At 51.8% G+C, this 13,880-nt stretch overlaps 1 protein-coding gene and 1 long non-coding RNA gene across 2 annotated transcripts in view; one reads left to right on the forward strand and one right to left on the reverse strand.

Annotated features, from left to right (window-relative positions):
• The window catches only part of LOC148042234 (uncharacterized), an 845,903-nt gene that overhangs the window by 72,051 nt on the left and 759,972 nt on the right, over positions 1–13,880 (reverse strand). The window lies entirely within an intron of this gene.
• LOC148042236 (uncharacterized) lies at positions 556–3,660 on the forward strand. Its single transcript, XR_015695231.1, has 2 exons — positions 556–889; positions 2,403–3,660. It is a non-coding gene; the product is annotated as an uncharacterized LOC148042236 (long non-coding RNA).

Below are 13,880 nucleotides of genomic sequence, written 5' to 3' on the forward strand. Positions count from 1 at the left end.
AGACCCTCCCAGGCTGCCACTCCGTCCCAGCAGCCTCTACTTACTTCCGGTTTCTCCGCCTCCGAAGGGAACCGCTCCTTCCGTCAGCTCTCTGGTTCCGAAAGTGAAGCCGCTCCATATACCAGCCCCTCCTTCCTGCGAAGCCCCGCCTCCTCCCCTCCAGGCGCCGCCTCCTTGACGTTCCCCCGAAGGAGAGAAACGGACCCACTAGAACGGCGGTTCTCAACCTTCCTGATGCCGTTCGACACGGTTCCTCCTGTGGCGGTGACCCCCAAACGCCAAATTGGGCTCCAGCCTTCCCTTCGCCGCCACGTTCCTTTCTTTTATTTCATTTTCCGCTCTGGTTTTCCGCCTCAGCAACGGTCCCTCTTGGCCTCCGTAGCTCCGCCCACCGAGCTCCGTCGCTGGGAGGGAGCTGCTTTCCCAGCGTCCTCTGCGCTGCGCGCGTCTGTCCCCACTCCGGCCCCTCCTTTCGCTCCGCCCCCCGCCCACAGCCAGCCACACCTAGAGGCGGAGGAAGGGCGGGGCTTCGGTGGGCGGAGCCGCGGTGGCCTCTCCCTTCCCGCCGCCCGCGGAGCCCCCGCCGATCCTTCCCTTCTGGCGGCTCCTTTGGGCGCGGGAGGCTCCTGGCGGGGGCGGCGGAGCTTCGCCCGGGGAGCTGAAGGGGAGGCTCCGAAGGGAAGGCCCGCGTCCTCCCTTCCCCGGCTTCTCCTGCCAGGGAGACGCAGCACGCAGGCTCCGAAGACTTCCAGGCTCGGGCGACCCCTGGGAAAAGGCCCTTCCACCGCAAGGAGGAGAACCGCCGGGCCAGGAGCCAAGCAGCCGAAGGGATCCCGGGAAGGGATGGAACTCAGCCCGAGGGGATTCCGGGAGGCCATTGGGCGACAAGGTAGCCAAGGAGGGACAGGGGAATCCACTGGAAAGCCAGGGATCCCAAGGGGGGGGGGGAAGAAGCGGATCCCAGGAGGGGATCACCCCCCACCCTTTCCTGCAGGGGGTGGAAAGGACCCCTCCTCCCTTTGGAGCTGAGCAGGGGGGAGACCAGCCGCGGGGGGAGCTCTGGGCCCCCTGGAGAAGGAGCTGGAGAGGCTCATGCAGTTGCTCTGCTTCGGTGGGTCCTCTGGAGTGGATCCCCTAGACCGGATCCCCTGCGGTTGAGGAGGCCATGGACCTCTGGCCACAGGGACCCCCAACCCTGCAGTGGAGGAGACCTCAAGGCCCCCCATGGCACAGAAGCCGCTGGACGTCCCAGCCGAGGAGACCAAAAAGCCCCCCCAGCTCCGGACAAAGTCTGGCTACGACCAAACGGGCCGGAGAAGGCGGGGTGGGAACAGGGGGCGGAAATAAACTCTGTACATGCTCAGGGGCTGCAGTGGCCTGTTTTCCACAAAGGACGGTTGGGGATCCTGGGAAAGGTCATCCCAGGTCAAGCTTTCCCGTGAGTGGCAGCTGCCAGCTGGCCTCTAATTGAAATGGGCCCAATTGGCTGTGGAAGGGACAGGAGACCACAAAGAGATCTCCACTCTGCCTGGAAGAAGCAAAGGCGAACCGCTTCCACATTGGGGCTTCATAAATCAGAAATACACTTTCTAAGGTGGGAAACGTGGCCCCACGTAGCTCTGTCTAAAACTGCCCCCTTGGCTGGGGACCCATCAGCAAAGCCCTTTAAAATATCCCAATAACGTTCTGGTTGGTCAGGTGACCGACCCTCTTTATGACCGTCCCTAGTTATGACCTTGATGGCAAGCTCCGTTGCAGTATTTAATTGTATGTACTTGAATAATAATTCTTCTTTAACATGCAACGCTCAAATAAAGTGCAAATGTATAAAGTGCAATATGAAATGGTCCCAGCAAGTTCCATGATCTTGAAACTCTCCCTTTGTTGACGCAGCCTAGAACTGGATTGCCATTTTTGGAAGAGGCCGCACACTGCTGGCTGAGACTTGGATCCCTCTCACAGTTACTGCTGTTGAGCCAGGGACCAGCTCCTTTATCCCAGTGGCTCCCAAACTTGGCAACTTTAAGACTTGTGGACTTCAACTCCCAGAATTCTCCAGCCAGCAGAGCTGGGAGTTGAAGTCCACAAGTCTTAAAGTTGCCAAGTTTGGGAACCTCTGCTTTATACCTATTCATTCGGTATGGGGACTTTCAGACCAAGTTACAGGAAATTGCAGATCAACCGGACCAGTGGTGGGTTGCTAACCGGTTTACTACCGATTTGCTTGTGCTTGCGCTGCGCAATGCTTCAGTGCGTGCACAGAAGTGTCCAGGTGGATGGGTGGAGCCTCCTGCCACCGCCACTGCTTGTTCAGCCGAACTGGGAGGAACCCACCTCGGAACTGGAACTGGGAAAATTTTAGGAAATATAATCAAGCAATACCTGATTCTCTTTTTGTCCAGGTCTCTGTCTGACTGTAGCTCAGCCACCATCTCCAAAGGAGAAGGTTGGACAGCATCTCTTCAATGAAGGATGGATTTATCCTCCTCTGCCTCCAGCTCCCTAGACCCTCGCTGATCCCTCTGGCCACCCAAGTAGGACAGGGGGTCTAATCCACAGAGGGCTCAGCTAAGAGCTCAGAAGATCCTCTCCATTTCTCAGGATCCATAGATTTAGACCGATCCCAAGTACCTCCACCACACAAAGCCTCCCTCATCTCTGCCAGATTTGCCGAACTCAAGATAGGGGCCACGAAGGTTCGCATCTCCTTCATGGTAGAAGGAAGGGGGGCACCGTTTTGAAATAAATAAATAATTGCTGCGGCCAAACTCCCCCTTTTCCTTTTGCCCTCCTACCTCCCTTCTGGCCCTTCCTGTCTACTAAAGCTCAAACGCCGTCTTTGTTTTCTTCCCAGCAGCTGAAGGAGGGAGGCTGCTGGTCCGATTCTGGCCAGCCTCCTGGGGGAGACCACCAGTACCTCCTGGGCCCATCGCCCACTTCTGATCCACCTGATGGACATCTCAGATGACTGTCCCTCCTGCCGCTTCACTTCAGATCCCCCCTGGTCTTCCTTGGAGGCTTTCAAGAGGAGCCTTTGGGGCAAGGAGGCTTCTCTTGGCTGCCCAATGAACTCAATTACCCATGTGGCTAATGGGAAGGGTTTGAAGGGTAGCTCTCCCATGTCACTTCTCTGCAGCCACCCAGGCCTTCCTCCCCTGCGTCCCAACTGCCCCACAAGCTGCTTTTGCTGCTGCCTCGTCTGGACCCCCTCAAAAAACCCACATTTGTTTGTTTAGTTAACATTCAGGAGCCCAAAGTAACCCACATAGCATTCCCTGCTCTTTTCTCCGCCACGTGCCTGTGGGGTAGGCTAAGTGTCAGGCCTGCAGTCATATTCCTTTTAGGATCTTTGGCCTGCCACCCTCTCTCTTCTTTTACTATGCTGTTTCATTAGTGGGGAATCGGGAGGGGGAATAGTAAGGAGTAGGACGTTGTTGTCAAAATAAAACATTCCTTTCTAGAAGCCCAAGGCCATCCTTTGTCTCTGCACTTGATCGGAAGTGGATGGGTGGAATTGCCAGCGTGGCTGAAGAAGATTGGACCATGGGATGGACTTGTGGGTGGGGGGGGACACACAAGATCATCAACTTTCAACTGGGTGGGAAACCCCGGAAACTTTCAGATTCGGGTGTCTCTTCATAAATTGGAAGTTTGAGGAAAGTTCTGCCTTGGACTCTGATTTAATTCTGGATGATATTTCAAACACTGACACTAAAAGGGCTTTCACAGCTGCGGTTGGGTAAATTTGAAGCCATGTTGGAGTCTTGCAGGAGGGGCTGCCCTGTTCTCTCCCCTCAGAGCTTGTCGGGGGGTCTGTTGCCCTGGTTTTCCTCCCCCTTTCTCCCAGTCTCACCCCCTCTTCCCCTGGTTTCCAGTCCAATCTTGATTTGGGCTCCCCTGATGGGGATGGGCTACCCTATGGCTGTCGTAGGGCAGCCTACCCCATCTCCATTTCCATGGGGGAACCCAGCATCTTGCGAGGTCCTGTGAATGCAGCCGTGCAATAAAGACAGGGCTGTTCCTCCTGGTTGTGCTTCTTGTTGAACTGTGAGGTGGGTAGAGCTTAAACTTAATAAAATAAATAGGCTGGATTCCTTCACAGGGCTAACGGGGAGACTGAGGCTGGAATGAAAGATGGAGATGGCTTAGTAGCAAAAAACAAAAACAAACCCCAAGGGCACTTTGGTGGTACTTTGCTCAATAGCAGTAACTGTGAGAGGGATCTTGGAGTCCTAGTGGACAACCATTTAAATAGGAGCCAGCCATGTGCAGCAGCTGCCAAAAAAGCTAATACAGTTCTAGGCTGCATCAACAGAGGGAGAGAATCAAGATCACGTGAAGGGTTAATACCACTTTATCAGGCCTTGGTAAGGCCACACTTGGAATATTTGCATTCAGTTTTGGTCGCCATGATGTAGAAAAGATGTGGAGACTCTAGAAAGAGTGCAGAGAAGAGCAAGAAAGAGGATTAGGGGACTGTAGACTAAAATATGAAGAACGGTTGCAGGAACTGGGTATTTCTAATTTAATGAAGAGAAGGACTAGGGGAGCCATGATAGCAGTCTTCCAATATCTCAGGGGTTGCCACAAAGAAGAGGGAGTCAAACTATTCTCCAAGGCACCTGAGGGCAGAACAAAAAGCAATGGGTGGAAACTAATGAAGGAGAGAAGCAACTTAGAACTGAGGAGAAATTTCCTTACAGAAGAATTAATCGGTGGAACAGAAGTTGCCTCCAGAAGTTGTGAATGCCCAACACTGGAAGTCTTTAAGAAGATGCTGGATAGCCATTTGTCTGAAACAGTATAGGGCTTCCTGCCCAGGCAGGGGGTTGGACTAGAAGACCTCCAAGGTCCCTTCCAACTCTGCTCTTGTATGTATGTTCTTTGGGCTATTCTATGCTTCACATTTATGCAATGTCTTCCGGTTGGTTGGTTCGTTGTGTCTTGTGCTGACAATCCCTCAGTTCCTAAACTACTTGATAAGCTGGTGGTAAATCTGCACTTCTGTTAAATAACCAGGGCCTGTTTCCCAGGCTTCAATCCTCTTTTGGAGCACAGGAGGGGCAAAGGAGATTTCTACTTTCAGACTTGTATGATTCTGCAACAGTATTTTATTTATTTATTTATTTAGAGTTACGTGGGCACTCAAAAAAGCTCAGTGCCAGAGGTGGTCAGGCAACCTGGAAGATCATTGAAGATTGTCGAACCAATTCATTAATAGTAATTCCCAACATACAAAGCTGGGATCTTTTATAATAATATACGTCTCTGAGAAACGGAGTGACATCAAAACCTCACTGACTAATTAATTTCTTCAGTAACTATTTGAAGTTATGCTGGTGCTCTAAAAATAACTTTACAATCGATACATGTATGATTTCACAGCATTTTTCACTTACGTGATTAACATTACAGTCGGTATGCATTATCCTGTGCCCACTTGTGGCTTTTCTTTCCCTACCCCTAGGTGGGAGAGGAGAGGAAGGGATTACAAGAGAGTAAGCAAACTCACCATGCAGAATAACAGTTGAAAGGCCGACAGTGGCACCAACATCTCCAAACCCATTATACAAACAGCCCAGTGTGTTCCAAATTGTGTTGGCTCCCTTTTAATCCCTTCCTCTCCAATCTCTGCTTCTTCTTCTCAAACAAGTGGGTGTTAATAGGTTACAATGGACACGGGCAGTGTTTCTCAACCTTGGCAACTTGAAGATGTCCGGACTTCAACTCCCAGAATTCCCCAGCCAGTGAATGCTGGCTGGGGAATTCTGGGAGTTGAAGTCCGGACATCTTCAAGTTGCCAAGGTTGAGAAACACTGACACGGGTAAGCGTTCACGGAGGCCTCCATCCTTAGAAGTTCCGAAATGGCAGGTGGAAGATGTGGTGAGATGCTCCTTGCACTTGTGAAAAACTTCCTTGAGTCAGTCTGCAAATGCTCCGGTGGTCACTCAGACACAACCCCCAGCCCTTCCCACAGGGCCATTTGCCAAGGAGGAACTTCTGCAGAAAAGGTCCTTCCTCGTAGGGAACATAGAATATGGCCAGGATTGGACAAAGGAGTCTGTGACATCCAGTGAGCAATGTTCCCTCTAATTTTTTTTCAGTGTGAGCGGAAAAGTATAGTGTTTGAGCAGCACATTTTCATACCTGAGCACCTGGATTTTTTTCATAGATGTCACCCAAGACAACAAAATTAGTGTTTTTTGAAACTCAATTCTACCATGTAAATATCCATTAAGTAACGAAATCTCCCTATACAGGTAGTCCTCAATCTATGACCATAATTGAGCCCAAAGTTTCTATTGCTAAATGAGACATTTGTTAAGTGAGTTTTGCCCCATTTTACAACCTTTCTTGCTACAGTTAAGTGAATCACTGCGGTTAAATCAGTAACCTGGTTGTTAAGTCAGTCTGACTTTCCTACTGACTTTCCTTGGCAGATGGTTGCAAAAGGTGACCCCAGGACACTGCAACCGTCATAAATATGAGGCAGTTGCCAAAGATCCAAATTTTGATCCTATGACCATGGGGATGCTGCAATGATCATGTGTGAAGAACAGCTGTAATTCACTTTTTTCAGTGCTGATGTAGCTTTAGTCATTAAGTGAACTGTTGTAAGTTGAGGACTATACTTTCCCCCTTACTATCCAATAGTCTGCAGTGATTTAGCAAGTTATGAATAAATTACCAACTGATGTAGATTAGCAATTGGAGCACTTAAAGAAGCAAACAAAGAGGGGAGAGGAAGGAAGGGAGGAAGGAAAGAAGGGAGAGGGAGAGAGAAACAGAGACAGAGGGAGAAGGAAAGAGGAGAAAGAGAAAAAGAAAGGGGAGAGGAGGGTGGGAGGATAAGAAAAAGAGGCAGAAAAAAGAAAGAGAGAGAAAGAGGAAAGGAAGAAAGAAGGAAGGAAGGAAAGAAAAAAGGAAAAAAAAGGAAGAAAGAAAAGAGGAGAGGAGAGAAGGAATAGAGGCCAAAAAAGCAAACAAGGAAAAGTAGGGAAAAAACTTTCACTGGAAAACACTATTTTTCCACCAGTGCAAAACTTTCCTAAACAAGGTTAATTTTCTGGATTTTGACTTTCCGGTCCAGGTGGACCAAGAAGCCTTTATTTTCTTTTTCTAAAATCAAATAAAATCTGCAGAGCACCAGCACGCCATATGAAAAAGAATTTATATTTGCAAGTAGGTTGATCACCAATCCATGACAAATAAGCTGAAATGCAATATTTAAAACATTCTTACTAAACAGCAGTCTGCCTTCGCTGGATGGCTTGGATCTCTCGCTGACTCTCCATGAAAGCACCGAGATAGAAACAGCCCTCCTGTGCGACATTGACAGTAGGGAGATGGGGGAGGGGTGCCTCGCCCTCTCCTGGGGAGCCCTGTCTGGGGAAGAACCCCCCTCCTCCGGCCTCGGGACCGTCGGTTTCTCCGACGGGTCTCCCCCCCTCCTCTGCCCCCGACCGACTTCCTTTTCTGGGCTTTTTGCAAATGAGCCAGATGCAGCCGAATCTCTCTCTGTGTGTATGTGTGTATGTGTGTAGCAATAGCAATAGCAATAGCAATAGCAGTGGACTTATATACCGCTTCATAGGCCTTTCAGGCCTCTCTAAGCGGTTTACAGAGAGTCAGCATATTGCCCCCAACAATCTGGGTCCTCATTTTACCCACCTCGGAAGGATGGAAGGCTGAGTCAACCCTGAGCCGGTGAGATTTGAACCGCTGACCTGCTGATCTAGCAGTAGCCTGCAGTGCTGCATTTTAACCACTGCGCCACCTTGGCTCTTGTATGTGTGTATGTGTGTATGTGAGCGCGGGTTGCCCAATCCAGTTCCTCCCTCCGTAGTTTTGAACCTGGGAGGAACTGGTTTGGGCAACCCGAGAGCTCCGCCTGACGCCCGAAGGGCTTTGCACGAAGAAACGCGGCTTGAGGTGCAAGGACGGTCCTGGCTGTGGGGCGCAGGCCCCTAAAAGCCTCTCTTTGGTTCCCTCCTCCTCCCCCTCCTTCCACAGCCTGTGTGACGCTGCCGCCCTAGGCTGAGAGCTGCTGCTGCTGCACAGCTGAGGGAGGGAGAGCGAAAGCAGAGGCGGGGCGCCAAGCTTTGGTTAAGGCAGGCAAGGGAAACCGCGAGCCCAAAGGAAGTCTTCCTGGGAAGCCGCGGCAGCAGGGCTTTAAAGGGCTCCCCCCTCCCCAACCAGCCAGCCCACCCAGCCCATTCTTCCCCCGCTACAACTGTATCCAACAGGCCAAGTTGCTGGGAGGAGAAAGTTTGGGCTGCAGGACATGAGATTCCTCTGGGGAGGTCCTTTGCGGGCGGCCAGTTCTAGCTGCCTGCAAAGGACTTCCCCACGTTTGCTATGAAAGAAATCTCTGCGCGGGAGTTGAAAAGTCCTGCGCGGGGTTTTCTTGCCATGTGCGCGGCCGCGCACTTTAGAGGGAACAGGGTTCAGGAGATGGGGGTAGGTACCTTAACTGACAGTTGTCAGCTAAGATGACATTTAAACTGGAGACTTTGACATATCAGCTCCAGCTTCATAGCCTTACAGTGGAAGGGGCGTTTGCACTCATCCCCCTTCTGACGGGATTTAGCTGTTGGACTACAGTTCTTATCTGAATCCCAATTGAAACCAAGGGCAAAAACGGAAAGAGAATATACTCTGAGAATGAATTAAGCAGCCTGCAACTTTTCACTATCAGAGAGCTAACTCACTATCTGGTTGCCTAAAATTTACTCTTAGCTTGGCATTCAAGGGTTCCTTTCTTTCCACAACACCCCAGTTTAGAAGCTGGCAAGGAAGACGTTTGCTGCCGTTGCTGCTACTGGGATCCACAATCCCTTTGTGCTCTGCTAAAATCTCTAGAGGGTTAGCCGTGCATCACAGCCCACATTCACCCTCCTCCTGCTCCGTAATCTTTCAGATGACACACATTTCCTCATCCAAGGAAATCTCTCTGCCTACATGCACACACACACACAAAGTCATGAATTATATGGAAGCGCGTCTTCGGACAAATCCCTAATACAGCAGCCTCCGTTCCCCATGGGCGGGGAAAAAAGTGAAAACCCTCTTTAACAAAAGACGGTTGTCTGAGATGACCAACCAATGTGCTGGTGGCACTTACTGTCTGCAAAGAAAAGGGGCTTTCCCTCCACCACCCACCCTCTGGACGGGGCAGGCTTGCATGGTCCCTAATAGGACACTAAGAATCTCCCACCCTCTTTGAAGGGAGCCCAATTATTGGGAGGGGCATGTAGGAGTCCCAAAACTTGCAGGGGACACTCTGAGTGCAGAACATCCTCAGGTTCCCATCTTGTGGAGAGCCTACCCTCATCCCGAACCCTTCCTTAACACCTCCTCTTTATCAACCGCGTTGTCTTAATCTCTCCCCACCCACCACCCATTCCCACTTCTCCAAGGAAAATAGCCGCTCAATCAGCCCTTATCTTTCCTTCCCCATCAATCGCGCCTCGTGACCATATTGATAACTGCCAAAAGCTGAGCACCCTTGGGTCTTAGCAGGAAGGATCGGGGCGGGGGAGGCGCGGATCGCAGCCTTCGCAAGACGAGGTGGGAGGTGGGAGAGGGGACAGTCCGCCGGCGTGGCGGGTGGAGGAAGAAAGCCAACCCCGATCCTCCTTTCTATCCCACCGCAACAGCCTCGGAGTGGGACCGTCTCGGAAGAAGGCAAAGTGCGGTCGATTCTCGCGGGGAGCGCAACCCGCCTGCAAAAGGAGCCAGGGGTGACATTGTTTGGCTTCCGCGGGTGAGACGCCTACCTGGCCCGTGGATTCCGTCTCGGGCTACCCAGGGAAGAAACCGCAGGCGCTCTTCGGAGTTCTCGGGGAGCAGGTGACCGGGAAGGGAGGGGAAACACACCCCGCGGGCTTAGAAACTTGCGCGGGAGGAAATTAGCTTCGGAGAACGGGCGGGCGGGCGGGGGAGAGCGCCCGATCCTCGCACTTTTGGCCGCCAAACTGCTCCGAAGAACCTGACCCGCCGCGCCCCCTTCCCCGCCCTCCCAAGTGAACACCTCTCCTTCCCTCCAGGTCTGCTCCGTCGCCCGTCTGCGAAGTCTCTCCCTTGCCCCAGAAAACGATGCAGGGATCCTGCTTGGTACCCAAAGCGCAGGATGAGGGGCCCGGAGGCTAAAATATGAGCAACGGTTGCAGGAACTGGGTTCCTCTAGTCTAGTGGAAAGAAAGACTAGGAGTGACAGGAGTTGCGATAGGTGAGGGGCTACTCCAGAGAAGAAGGGGTCACCCTATTCTCCAAAGCAGCTGAAAGAAGGACAAGGAGGGCCTCCTGCAGCCCTGAGCCCCACTTAATGACCTGCGTGTTCATTTACCGATACATCAGGGAGAGCGGAGGGGGGTCATCAGGTTTGACACGTGGCTTAACAGCCAGCATGTTTTATGATTATTATGGTTGAAATGATTAAAATGTAAAAGACTATTTATTGATGAAAATTCCTCCCCGTCTGACCAAAAGACACCTCTGGGGGACTTACATTGTACACAATGTTAATGTGATGATTAGTATAGCATTTGTGATGTTGTGAGCTTGCCACCGTCCCCTTTGCTGTCCCTCTGTCTCTCGTCTTTCTCTTGATCGTTCTGCGTGTGACGATATTTTCTCCTTCCACCCTTCAGCGCTCAGATCAGGCACCGACGTCACTGGCAGAGCAGAAGCGGGAGCACTTTGGAAGAATTCTGCAGAATTACGCAAAATCCTTAAAAGGAAGTGATTGTGTTTCACAATGGAAACATTCACACACACACACACACACACACACACACACGGAGGGAGGGAGGGAGGGAGGGGCTTTCCTCTGTTATTTAAAGTCATTAAAAAGAGTGCCGAAGACTCTTGCGGGGAAGTGTTTATTTCCCTCCACGCGGCATAAAGTCCTCGAACTTCTCTTTTCCGTTGGGCTCCTGTTCCTTTTCGGCTGCCGAAACTTTTCCACCCGGCGGTGATTTGGTGCCTACTTCAACTCTCGGCCATCTCTGTTTCCTCCCCGCAAATTCTCGCTCCCCCGACCTGAGGCCTTCGCCCCGCCCAAGCCTACCTGCCGGCGGACCCTTGCTACGAACCTCCCTTATCTACCGCAAGGAGAACCGATACCCGTGGCCGCCTCTTTTCCCTTCCGCGGCCACTTCCAGCCTGCCTTCTCACATACTGGCCAAGCGCTTCCCGCCCGTCCTTCGCTTTGGGGATGCTTCGCTTGCTCTCTTCGGCGCGCTTTGCATTTAGCCCTCACTTCTCATCTCTGCCTCCCCGGCTCAGCTGCGCCCTCGCTTCCCCCACCCGCCAACGATCATCCCAGAGGCTCCGAGCAGAGACTGAAGGAAGACCGCATTTCAGTTAGCGCACCTCGGAGTCACCGAAAACTCGATGCCGGCTTCCCCGTGTTTTGTTTGTAGCGAAGAATAAACTGACTGTTGGTCGGAGGGAAGGTGGGGGTGGGGGCTGAGTGTCCAAGGAAGCCAACCCAGACGGGCATCGCAGGGCGCAGAGGAACCCAGCAGACAGACGGGAGACCGGGGGGTGGGGGAGGAAGAGATCCCGTGCAGGGTAGGCTCTCCGCTTTTCCCTCTTTTTACCCTGGATGGGAGCTCTTCCTTCCCCCTTCCCCCGCTCTCCCGTCTGTCTGCTGGGTTCCTCTGCGCCCCCCAACTGGCAACGGTCAATTCCAGACCCTCTAACTGGTAAATAGACCTGAGGCCATAAGTGGAATTCCTCCAGCAGGGCGGATTTGAACTTTGGGGTCCAGCGGAGGAGAAAGTAGGCAGAAAGTGAGCAGAATTCCAGAGGGCTGATCCAGACACGGCTGCGGCGCGGAGGATGGCTTTTGCGCTCCGAGCTAGCCTGCCCGCTTCCTCTTGCCCATCCGCCGCCGAGAACTCAGAGGCGGGCAGCTGCTGAGAAGCCTTGGGCTTGGAGGCGGAGCGTGCTTCCCTCCGGTCTTTTCCTTCTCGGCTCTCGGGCTCCGGCAGTCTCCGGCGCTAGAAGCTGGGTGGAGCCCTCGCGTGCAGAACTTCGGGGGGAAATGCGCGGCGGCGTCCAGCTGAAGAGCGAGGCGCGCTTCAGGGCGCTGCAGGCCTGGGGAGCGGGGGAGCGGGAGGAGCACTGGTGGTTTGTTTTTGGCGTGGGGGGCGCGACGGGGAAGGGGGTGACTGCGCGGAGAGGCTCAGAGGCGGATACGCCTGGCAGTCGGTGGGGACGGTGCCGAGAGGGGTTGCGCTGGGAACGGGCGGTGTGCGGCGGGCCGTGCAAGCTCTCTCCCTCCGTTTTGGTGGAAGGACAGCGGTGGCGGGGAGGCGTTTTGTTCCGAGAACGGGCTGCTCGGCGAGAGGAAAGGGGGCTCCCTGAGAAGCGAGAGCAGCGAAGAGGTGGTGCAGTCACAGAATTCCCCGACACTCGCTTTTTTTAAAAACCCAGCCTACCTCGTAGGGTTGTTGTTACGGGGCTAGACTAGGAAAGGCAGCCTCTCTCCCGTTTTCGAGAAAAAGTAAGGATGTCCATCTGGTAGAACAACCACCTGTGCAATTTGGTGGCGATCCGCGAACGTTCAAGCCATGTAATGCGTGGGAAGGCATAGAATAAAGTTAGCATACTTGAAGTGAAATAGGCTTTGGTTATGTTTAGGTTGCATTAGCTAAAATGTGCCAATACCATCCTTGTTGGTAAGAATTGTTGTCATGTTAGAAGAATGACTAAGTCTGACAGCCTAATCTACTCTGTATTAAATAAATAAAATGGATGGAAGGAAATGAAAGAATACAGAAAAGGTTGGTGAGGCCTTTAGTGGCCTATGGATGAGAATGGTGAATGTTTAGTAAGAAAATCTGTTTGGAATGTGCATATATATATTCATATGTGGCCATAGCAAAATAATAAATAGAAATAAAAAAGTATGATTGATTTTTACTGATTTTGATGACAGTTCATTTAGTGACCAAAGTTACAATGGCATTGAAAAAAGTGTCTGATCACCATTTTCACACTTAGTGACCGTTGCAGCATCCTCATGGTCACGTGATCAAAATTTTGATGTTTGGCAACAGATTCGTATTTATGATGGTTTCAGTGTCCTGGGGTCATGTTTGACAAAATATAATTTTTTTAATCAAGCCCCCCCCCAACCCCCGCGGTCAATGGTGTTCCTCTGAAGTTCCCAATCTGAAAATTTCCATTAAAAAAAAAGGTAAAATCCAAAGAACCAACCAGAAGGGCCTGTTGTGCATGTATGATTAGGGGAAGGGCAAAGGGGAGTCCCTCCCTTCACTGTGAGATTCTCCTCTTGGCCCTTGATTAGCTTTTCAATCCTTCCATCTGGGAACCAAAGTTAAGTAAAAGTAGGATTCTTTGTCACTCCTTGTGTCCGGAGGCTTATCGGCTTCGACACTAAGCAGGAGTGAGTTTGGGGGACAACAAAACCAGGATGGGTTTTACTCAAGAGGCCAAAAGAAGAGGGAAGGTTCCACACACAGAACCCAGAGGGAAAAAGGAGGGAAATACTCCACAGTTCTCCACTTCTCTCCTTTGCCACTTTCCCGCCACAAAATGGAGGACCCCATGGGGCTTGCGCCATCTTTAGCTGTCCCTCTCACTGCCTGTAAGGGGCAGCCTATAGTCTGGCCTTTAAGTGATGCCTGGCCTCTGCCGGCAGTGAGTAGGACAGCTAAAACTGGCAAAGACCCCGCATCCTCCATTTTGTTCCTCCGGCCCCTTTTTGGAGAGGATTGTTTTTTCCCTCCATAAAAAGGTAAGCAGTCAGAATAATGGACAAATGGAGTTGAAAGAGACCTTAGAGGTCACCTGTCCAACTGCCCAGTGCAAGATCTACCAGGGCATGTTTCTAAACCTTAGCAAC

The sequence above is a fragment of the Thamnophis sirtalis genome, unplaced genomic scaffold (genome assembly GCF_051295495.1).
Source record: "Thamnophis sirtalis isolate CommonGarterSnake01/CBP01778 unplaced genomic scaffold, rThaSir2_p1.2 scaffold_20, whole genome shotgun sequence".
In the NCBI taxonomy this organism is placed as follows: Eukaryota; Metazoa; Chordata; class Lepidosauria; order Squamata; family Natricidae; genus Thamnophis; species Thamnophis sirtalis.